The sequence below is a fragment of the Schistocerca nitens genome, chromosome 2 (assembly GCF_023898315.1).
Source record: "Schistocerca nitens isolate TAMUIC-IGC-003100 chromosome 2, iqSchNite1.1, whole genome shotgun sequence".
Taxonomy (NCBI): domain Eukaryota; kingdom Metazoa; phylum Arthropoda; class Insecta; order Orthoptera; family Acrididae; genus Schistocerca; species Schistocerca nitens.
In genome coordinates, this window is record NC_064615.1 from 820,208,528 (window position 1) to 820,219,313 (window position 10,786).

Sequence of the window (10,786 nt, forward strand, 5' to 3'; positions counted from 1 at the left end):
GCACAAAACTGGCCTCACAAGGTATGGAATCGTCATGAATAAAGTAACCAGTGGAAATAGAGAAACATGTAACCGGGACAGAAGTGGCGGACTCCATTATTTATCCTTCGGAGTTTTAAGGACACGATTTATTGCAAGGCCAACAGTTTGTTGCCTGGAAATATGACTATAATGTCACGAAACTAATCGTGATTAATATATAACTTTGTTGCAGCTCTTGGTTTTCTGTCACTTGAAATGTAAGGATTTTGGGCTAATGTAGGAGCAGTGTCAGCCTTCCCGTACTTTTTTCACGGATGAGACGGGAACCACGTCTCTGGCAGATGGTTTCCATGGAGATGGAGTCAAATTGGAAAATCTACATCATTGAACGCAGCATTGGCATCTTCGTAGCACGAAGATGTCTTTCAGTAGCTGCCTTTATTGCTTATCAAGCAGCCTACTATAGGAAGAAAAACCATCACTGTATTCATGTAACTATGGTGTGTATGGACTTGCAAAAAGTCAATCACGACGACAATGATTATGATGATATGGCAATGACAGTGACAACAAAGACACGAGACGATGATGATAAATTTAAGACGATGAACAGGAAGTCATACTACTTATGACATGATCGCAATGATGACGACGACAGAACCGATGGTAGACGAAGATAGCGAAGGAAATGACGGCGGCGTTGATGATGATAATACTGACACGTTACTGATTACAGTGATGGCTATAATGCTAAAAATTATGACAAGAATATAGTTTCTCATGTACCTTCTTAAGGTGCTGAGGGAGATTGGCATGAAATACACTATCGGAGAGGAGAGTACTGCAGAGAAGATAAGGTGTGCAGAACATGAAGAAGAGGCCACGATTAAGCAGGGTGTACGACAGGGTTGTTAATTCTCCACTGCCTTGTTCAGAAAGCAATAGATGAAAGCTAGGGGGGAAACTAGGAGCTATAGCAGGAATTAAAGTTCAGTGTAAGAAAATGCCATGCTGAGATTTGCTGATGATATCACCGTGTTATTGAAGAAGCAGAACAATTACAAACGATGCTACCTCAAATGGAAACCACATTCAGCTCTTTTTATAATACCAAAATTAATAAAGGTAAAACAAAAATCTTAGTGCTGAGTAGATAACGCACGGTTGCCCAGTGCTCATTCAATAATGATCAGCTGAGACTGTCGAATCCTTTGCCTACCTAGGGAGTAAAATTACATCAAACGGAAGATCAAAGGGAAAAAAAGACATACTATCTTGGAGACTGAGTGAGCTGTGTAGAGAATATTCCTGTGTGCTGACGCTTACACCAAGACAGCGGCTTCCCTCGGATGCGTGTGTGGCGCGCGGTGACAGTGCAGCGAAACCGGCGCCTTATCTGTGCGGAATGTGGGCCGCGATAAACACCGGAAACCCGTGGAAAGCTCGCCGCGGATGGGACTTCGGTTTCTACGGCGACCCCTGCGGCCGGTGACAACCAGTGAGACCTGTTCTCCTGAAACCTGCACTCTTGTCTGCTTACTGCAGCAATCGCTGTGAAAGAGAAGGATGTTGCCGAGTGAGGGAGAGTGCACAAGGAATAGTCACTGCAGCACACTTAAATAGCAGCCCCCCATTTTCTTGTACAGTTCCCAGAGATCTCCGTCGCTACTTTGGCACAGTCTTCTCCTCTCTTGCGAATGCTTTCTTCCACTCTTATTAGTCACTTGTGCCTTGACCTCTCGCCATTTTTCTTCTTTTTCTTCTTCTTCGTGTGTTATGGTTTCTGTGGTACCACGCGTAGACCCTTCATGGAACGAACTTTCCTCATCTTTTCCCAGAACTTTCTCATGCTTTCCCTTCTTGTCTGCCGGCCGCAGTGGCCGAGCGGTTCTAGGCGCTTCACTCTGGAACCGCGCGACTGCTACTGTCGCAGGTTCGAATCCTGCCTAGGGCATGGATGTGTGTGATGTCCTTAGGTTAGTTAGGTTTAAGTAGTTCTAAGTTCTAGGGGACTGATGACCTCAGAAGTTAAGTCCCATAGTGTTCAGAGCCAATTAAACTAGTTTGAACCTTCTTGTCTCCCGCACTCCTTCCGAGATCTTCAGTATCGTCGTCTCTTCTCTGCTCCACTGATGAGTCTCTATACTTTTCCTGTATCCTTCCCTGTCATTGTTCTGTGCCATGCTGGTTAGTGTGTACTTGTTTCTCTAATTTTCCTTTCCTGTGGAAGGAATCCCCAATTTCTACATCGCTATATCTACGTGATTACTCTGCTTTTTACAATATAGTGCCCGGAAGAGTGTTCAATGAACCACATACATCTCTACCGTTCCACTCTCGAACGGCGGGCGGGAAAAATTGCCATTAAAATTTTTCTGTGCTAGCCCTGATTTCTCTTATTTTATCGTGATGATCATTTCTCCCTATGTAGGTGGGTGCCAAAAGAATATTTTCGCAATCGTTGGAGAAAACTAGTGACTGAAATTTCATGAGAAGATCCCGTCGCAACGAAAAACGCGTTTGTTTTAATGATTGCCACTCCAATTCGCGTATCATGTCTATGGCTCTATCTCCTGTATTTCGCAATAATACAAAACGAGCTACCCTTCAATGAACTTTTCCGATGTCATCTGTCAGTCCGACGTGATGCGGATCTTACACCGCACAGCAATACACCAGAATAGCGTGTTGTAAGCAGTCTCTTTAGTAGACCTGTTGCACTTTCTAACAAGGGAACCTCCCCATCGCACCCCCCTCAGATTTAGTTATAAGTTGGCACAGTGGATAGGCCTTGAAAAACTGAACACAGAAAAAAATTAGTAAAATAATCAAACTGAGTAGTCCATGCGAAGATAGGAAACATCAAGGACAATGAAAGTCAAGGAGCGCCGTGGTCCCGTGGTTAACGAGAGCAGCTACGGAACGAGAGGTCCTAGGTTCAAGTCTCCCCTCGAGTGAAAAGTTTAATTTTTTATTTTCAGACAATTATTATCTGTCCGTCCGATGCGATCACTTTTTTTGGGATTGATCTGTGTTCGGTTTTTCAAGGCCTATCCACTGTGCCAACTTATAACTAAATCTGAGGGGGGTGCGATGGGGAGGTTCCCTTGTAAGTGTTCTCCAAATGAATCGCAGTCTTTGGTTTGTTCTACCCACGACATTATCTATGTGATCGTTTCAATTTAGATTATTTGTAATCCCTAACTATTTGTAAATTTTTAGACAACATTGTTGTGTGGAGATAACAGCGATTTATTTACTTATAATCAATTATTCAAAATGACACAATCGCATTATTTATTTTGCTGCCAACCGGTTTCAACCCGCGATGGGGTCATCTTCAGGGCAATTTACACCATTTGGTCGATCGCTGGAGTCGTCACCCTGCCTGTGCATAGTTACCAACCGTGCACAGGTAGGGTGACGACTCCAGCGAGCGACCGAATGATGTAAATTGCCCTGAAGATGACCCCATCGCGGGTTGAAACCGGTTGGCAGCAAAATAAATAATGCGATTGTGACTGTCATTTTGAATAATTGACCTAAGTACTTAGTTGAATTTACAGCCTTCAGATTTGTGTTACTTAACCGCGTAATCGAAAATTAGCGCCGGCCGAAGTGGCCGTGCGGTTAAAGGCGCTGCAGTCTGGAACCGCAAGACCGCTACGGTCGCAGGTTCGAATCCTGCCTCGGGCATGGATGTTTGTGATGTCCTTAGGTTAGTTAGGTTTAACTAGTTCTAAGTTCTAGGGGACTAATGACCTCAGCAGTTGAGTCCCATAGTGCTAAGAGCCATTTGAACCATTTTTGAAAATTAGCGGATTTCTTTTAGTACTCATGTGAGTAACTGCACACTTTTCTGTATTCACGGTCAACTGCCACTTTTTTCACCATGCAGATATCTTATTTAAATCATTTTGCTATCCGTTTGGTCATCTGATAACTTTTTATGGAAATTATTGGTAAGGTTGTATGGGACCAAACTGCTGAGGTCATCGGTCCCTAAGCTTACACACTACTTAATCTAACCTAAAGTAACTTACGCCTAGGACAACACACACACACACATGCCCGAGGGAGGACTCGAACCTCTGACGGGGGGGAGCCGGGCGGACCGTGACAAGGCGCCTTAAACCGCTCGGCTATCCCGAGCCGCTCTGATGACTTTACAAGACGGTAAATGACAGCATCATCTGCAAACAGTCTCGACCAATCATTCCAGCATTCAACAAAGCACTTGTTTCCTGTCTTTTCTCGTGTCCTCCCTGTTGTTTTGCATACTCTTTTCGTCGTTCTCTTGCTCTTCATCCATGCTGCTTCGTCTCATCCATTCTCTTCATAAGACCATAAAATTACAATATTTTTGTGAATTTTTTCTTGTAGTGGTTATCTTCCAAAAACACAAAAAAATGGAAATTCTGCTAAGAGCTATTTGGAAAAATGGTTTTAGTAGTGTTACTTTGCTGAATTTCTTTTAGAGGGGTCTATTAATGAAGGCCACTATATTTATTACTGAAAGCGGTGACACAGTCTATGTGATTCTGAATTTCTTTACAGTCATGCAGCAACGTCGCAAAGCAATACGAGGGTATATAAGAATATAGATTCATTTTTGCCATGGACTTCAGATATAAGTTATTCCACAATTGTAATTTCAACTTTAAGTTATTTTTAAGTTACTTTGTATATAGACCACATTAGCAATCGGGAGATTTGCAGTAAACGTAAACATTCAGTGGTGAATATCTCTTTCAAGAAAGAGATTAGTTGAAGCTTGGTAATAAGCTGGGGAAAAAAAAAAATCAGTCGATTGGGGAACTGCGATTTACTCTTTCAGACGTGAGTAAATTATTAACCACTGCAGTTTCTAGCTCTGTGGCTGATGCTGTAGAGCACAGAGAGTGTTCAGAACAGGCACAGTGAATGGCACAACTCTAGAGTGTATGTCTCGCTCGGCTTTCTGATGCCAGTAGAGGATACTTATAGGAACGCGCCGGTGTTGCAAGCCCCTCCCTGCTATAGCTTTGGGAGCGCTGTCAGTCTATAAACAAAACGCGTAGATGAAGCAACAGCGCGAGAACACGTTTAATGGTGGCCTGACATATGAGTTAATGCAGGAGCCACGCCGCACTGGCACAGGAGTGCGCCTGCGTAATGCGACCGACCAGCTGAGCAGCGCTATCGGGAATTACGTAAGGGCCGAGTGGAAAGCCCTTGGCGCACTAGCGCTAGTTCCTAATGGAACGGCGCCAAGGGCACCTGCTCTTCGCTTTCTCCGACGCTCGTCTATTTGCGGCAGGAGACGGCCCGACGCCAGGGGCGGGCGCTGTTCGCTGATGCCTCAGTTCTGCGGCAGCCAGGCCCGCGAGGATGGCACTGGAGCAACCGCTCGCTGACAGTTAACGCCTCACTACTCTACTGAAGAGTTGATATACTACAACTACACTACTGACCATTAGAATTGCTACACCACGAAGATGACGTGCTACAGATGCGAAATTTAAGCGACAGGAACAAGATGCCGTGATGTGCAAATGATTAGCTTTTCAGAGCATTCATACAAGGTTGGCGCCGGTGGCGACACCCACAACGTGCTCGCATAAGGAAAGTTTCCAACCGATTTCTCATACACAGACAGCAGTTGACAGGCGTTGCCTGGTGAAACGTTGTTGTCATGCCTCGTGTAACGAGGAGAAATGCGTACAATCACGTTTCCGACTTTGATAAAGGTCGGATTGTACCCTATTGCGATTGCGGATTATCGTATCGCGACATTGCTGCTCGCGTTGGTCGAGATCCAATGACTGTTAGCAGAATATGGAATCGGTGGGTTCAGGAGGGTAATACGGAACGCCGTGCTGGATCCCAACGGCCTCGTATCACTAGCAGTCGAGATGACAGGCATCTTATCCGCATCGCTGTAACGGATCGTGCAGCCACGTCAGGATCCCTGAGTCAACAGATGGGGACGTTTGCAAGACAACAACAATCTGCACGAACAGTTCGACGACGTTTGCAGCAGCATGGACTATCAGCTCGGAGACCATGGCTGCGGCTACCCTTGACGCTGCATCACAGACAGGAGCGCCTGCGATGGTATACTCTACGACGAACCTGTGTGCACGAATGGCAAAACGTCATTTTTTCGGATGAATCAAGGTTCTGTTTACAGCATGATGATGGTCGCATCCGTGTTTGGCGACATCGCGGTGAATGCACATTGGAAGCGTGTATTCGTCATCGCCATACTGGCGTATCACCCGGCGTCAAGGTATGGGCTGCCATTGGTTACGCGTCTCTGTCACCTCTTGTTCACATTGACGGCACTTTGAACAGTGGACGTTACATTTCAGATGTGTTACGACCCGTGGCTCTACCCTTCATTCGATCCCTGCGAAACCTTACATTTCAGCACGATAATGCACGACCGCATGTTGCAGGTCCTGTACGGGCCTTTCTGGTTACAGAAAATGTTCGACGGCGGCCCTGGTCAGCGCATTCTCCAGATCTCTTGCCAATTAGAAACGTCTGGTCCATGGTGGCCGAGCAACTGGCTCGTCACAATACGCCAGTCACTAGTCTTGATGAACTGTGATATCGCGTTGAAGCTGTATGGGCAGCTGTACTTGTACACGCCATCCAAGATCTGTTTGACTCAATGCCCAGGCGTATCAAGGCCGTTATTACGGTCAGAGGTGGTTGTTCTGGGTACTGATTTCTCAGGATCTATGCACCCAAATTGCGTGAAAATGTAATCACATGTCACTTCTAGTATAATATATTTGTCCAATGAATATCCGTTTCTCATCTGCATTTATTCTTAGTGTAGCAATTTTAATGGTCAGTAGTGTACATACACCGGTAAGCTAAAACATAATGACCAGTGCCAAATGAGAAATTGAATGTCGCCTTGTGACTTTGCACTAATGTGGCTTGGTACGAAACGTACACTGTCCAATCACATTAATGCGAGCACCTGTCAAAAGCCTGAATAACCACTTCATGCAGCGCGGATTGCTGGAGGCGTGCAGGAAGCGAGTTAATGAGGTTCTGGAAGGTACCGACCGGGCTGTATAACCATGCAGACTCCAGTGCTGTGGCCAGCGGCGACGGGTTTCTCGGATGAGTATCCAGGAAGTGAATATCCCGATTGACGTGGTTCCCCGAATTCTAGGTTATCTTTTGACCCTGGGAGACTGGTGGTTAAGGAAGTACGGTAAACTCATCCTGCTGCTCTTGAAACCCTTGCGTACACTGCCAGCTGTGTGACACGTCGCATGGTGCTGCCGGAAGATCCCGTCGTGCCGAGGAAAAGCAAACTGCGTGTAAGGGGGTAGCCGGCGGTTGTGGCCGAGCGGTTCTAGGTGCTTTAGTCCGGAACCGCGCTGCTGCTACGGTCGCAGGTTCGAATCCTGTCTCGGGCATGGTGTATGTGATGTCCTTAGGTTAGTTAGGTTTAAGTAGTTCTAAGTCTAGGGCGCTCTTGACCTCAGATGTTAAGTCCCATAGTGCTCAGAGCCATTTGAACCATTTGTAAGGGGGTGGACACGGTCCCCAAGGATACATGCACACCTGTGTTGATCCATTGTGCCTTCCAGAATGGTGATACCACACAGGGAAAGCCACGAAAACATTCCCGATATCTTTACGTTGCGACGATTGTTGAACGGTGTTTGCTTTCAGCCATTTCACGCTGTACAAGCCAACTGCCACCTGTTCAATCGAGCATAAAATGTGACCCATTGAAAAAGGCCACCTCGCGTCACTCAGTGGAGATCCAGTGGAGGATTTGGCGTGCAAATTCCAGCCTTCGTAGTCGATAAACTGGAGTCAGCCTGGGCGCATGAATCAGGCACTTGCTGTTGAAGCCGATACGCAGCAATGTTTGCTGAACGGTCGCTGAGGAGACGCTGTTGGTAGCCCCTTAGGTCATATGAGCGGCCAGTTGCTAAACACTTGCACATCTGGAATGAAATTTTCACTCTACAGCGGAGTGTGCTCTGATATGAAACTCCTGGCAGATCAAAACTGTGTGCCGGACCGAGACTCGAACTCGGGACCTTTGCCTTTCTCGGGCAAGTGCTCTACCAACTGAGCTACCCAATCACGACTTACGCCCCGTCCTCACAGCTTTAATTCCGCCAGTACCTCGTCTCCTACCTTCCAAACTTTCGCAGGAGAGCTTCTGTGAAGTTTGGAAGGTAGGAGACGAGGTACTGGCGGAATTAAAGCTGTGAGGACGGGGCGTGAGTCGTGCTTGGGTAGCTCAGTTGGTAGAGCACTTGCCCGAGAAAGGCAAAGGTCCCGAGTTCGAGTCTCGGTCCGGCACACAGTTTTGATCTGCCAGGAAGTTTCACTTGCACGTCTATTCACCCGTACACATCTCCACAGCCATCATTCACCCCTGTCCTCTATGGCCCGTGGTGTACCACACTAGCCTGTAGGCTAGTATCAAAAAGAGCCAATTTTCTAAGAACAGTGTACTTTAACCCTGGCGGCATGCCAGCTTGACTTAACCGTTTCGGAAATACTTCCATCCCTGGCCCAGAAGCCAATGCTCATGACACTTTGGTCGTCAGACAGATCGCTCCGTATCCGCATTACAACGACTGCACTATTTTCTGCGTCCACCCAACACGCTTTATATACCTTCCACTGCTAGGGTGCCACCTACAGTCTGTGTGTGGTTAATGGAAGCTGACGTCGAACATAGGCGGTGGTCACATTAACTGGACTCATCCGTTTATATATAGGGAGCAGATTGGAACGGGGGACTGATCATATATCCACTGACTTTGGGACAGGGCAGATTATGACCACACGGTGCATGGGAACGAGCATCTTGAGAGCGGCCAACCTGGTCAGCTGTTCGCTTGCCACTGTCATGAGAATCATTGAAAAGTGGTTGACAGACTATGAAACCACGACTAGGTAACAAAGATGTTGGATGTCCGCGTCTCATCGTAGAACATCGTGCGCCATTTGCCCGTTCCGCAAAGCTGGATGTATGGCGGCCTGCGGTAGGTCTGACGACAGAGGTACAGTGCAGGCACAAGTGTTTCCGAGCACACCGTTCGCCGCACATTACTGAGTATGGGGCTTCGCTGTAGACGTCGATGGCACCTTCCAGCAGGTCAGAATCGTGATACAGTGGGTAGGGAGCATGAGCGTAGATGTCTTGGTCAGCAAACTCACACTTGATGTGAACCCGATGGCAAACATCTGGGACGAAAAATGGTTCAAATGGCTCTGAGCACTATGGGACTTAACTTCTAAGGTCATCAGTCCCCTAGAACTTAGAACTACTTAAACCTAACCTAAGGACATCACACACATCCATGCCCGAGGCAGGATTCGAACTTGCGACCGTAGCGGGCACGCGGTTCCATACTATAGCGCCTAGAACCGCTCGGCCACCCCGGCCGGCCATCTGGGACGTTATTGGCTACTAACTCTGTGCCCACAAACCACCTGCCCATAATTTACAGGAATAGCGTGACATTTACTTGTATAGTGTCCGAAGAGGAATCGTCAATATTCAGGGATATGACAGGAAAGATCATTCGAAGTAAAAAAAAAAAAAAAAAAAAAAACTCCAGTAATGATTGTCTCTTATTCATCTTCAGTACTGTGAAACAACTCTCTTCTACTGCGGGCCCTTTGCTTTCCATATTCTGCGAGGTGGTGTGTATATAAAATTGACAAATAAAAATAGGTTCTAAAATTTATACTTTAAGAGCTATGAGCACTTGTTCAGTAGAAGAGAAGTGCTTCACAGCAGCAAAGATAAAGAACTGCTCATAGCTCTTAAGGAATGCATTTTAGAGAACAAGTATCCTTGACTTTGTTGCTTCGAATCCCTGAATACTGACCATTGCTCCAGGGAAAGCCTGTGTATCTGGTGCCTCGTACCTCTGAAAACCTTCCAAGAACCTTAGAATCCGTACCAGGCAGAATAGCTGCTGTAATGCTTTCCAAAGGTGGACGACCACGTTATTTACCAGGATGTCGAAATGTTTTCGCTCATCACTGTACGTATTACACACCCGTGCGAGTTTTAATTTCACGACAAAAATATAAAATCTTTTCCACTCTATTGGCTAGCTGGTACAACAGTGGCTACGTATTATTTCAGATAGTAAACGGTCTTGGTCGCAAAATAATTATTTAATAACGCTTTTTCACCCTTTTGGGGCATCAAAAGATTATGTAGTGCACAGAAAATAAGTATTCGTAAAAAAGTACGAGTAAGGGGGTGGACCTTGAACACACCATCATCCGCTGCGCATCTACATCTGCGAGAGCTGGTGTGTTCCAGGTCCGCACCATACCTTGCATGTATTTTGGACGAAGGCTTATTTGTAGAATACAACATAATCTGATGATGCCACCAAGGGTTAAAAGCGTTATTAAATAATTATTAATTTCCAACCAATACTCTTTTCTTTTTCAAACAAAAATCTAAAGTGACATATTTTTTTAGGTACATGCGTGCAGTCCCAGTACACATTCAGATTCCCGATGGATCCACTAAATGAGCCCAAACCAAATGGCGAAGTATCATAAACAAGTTAGTCTTCGGAAGCGGTGAAAACATTGTAGTTCTGCTAGGCTAGTCCAGATGATTACCGCACGCAGATGAGATCAGCTGAAGTTACCATCCCAAAGAGCGTAAATACATGACAAAAGAATTCCATTTCATTTTCAACACCTTCAGCTGCACCTTAGACATTTATTGTACATACTAAACATTTTTTTAAAAACTCATCAGATCCTACGCGATAGTGCTAGCAAAAGTTACTCG

At 46.0% G+C, this 10,786-nt stretch overlaps 1 non-coding gene across 1 annotated transcript; it reads left to right on the forward strand.

The window, feature by feature from the left end:
- Positions 1–8,236: 8,236 nt before the first annotated feature.
- Positions 8,237–8,311, forward strand: Trnas-aga (transfer RNA serine (anticodon AGA)). The gene has a single exon. It is a non-coding gene; the product is annotated as a tRNA-Ser (tRNA).
- The last annotated feature ends 2,475 nt before the right edge of the window (positions 8,312–10,786 follow it).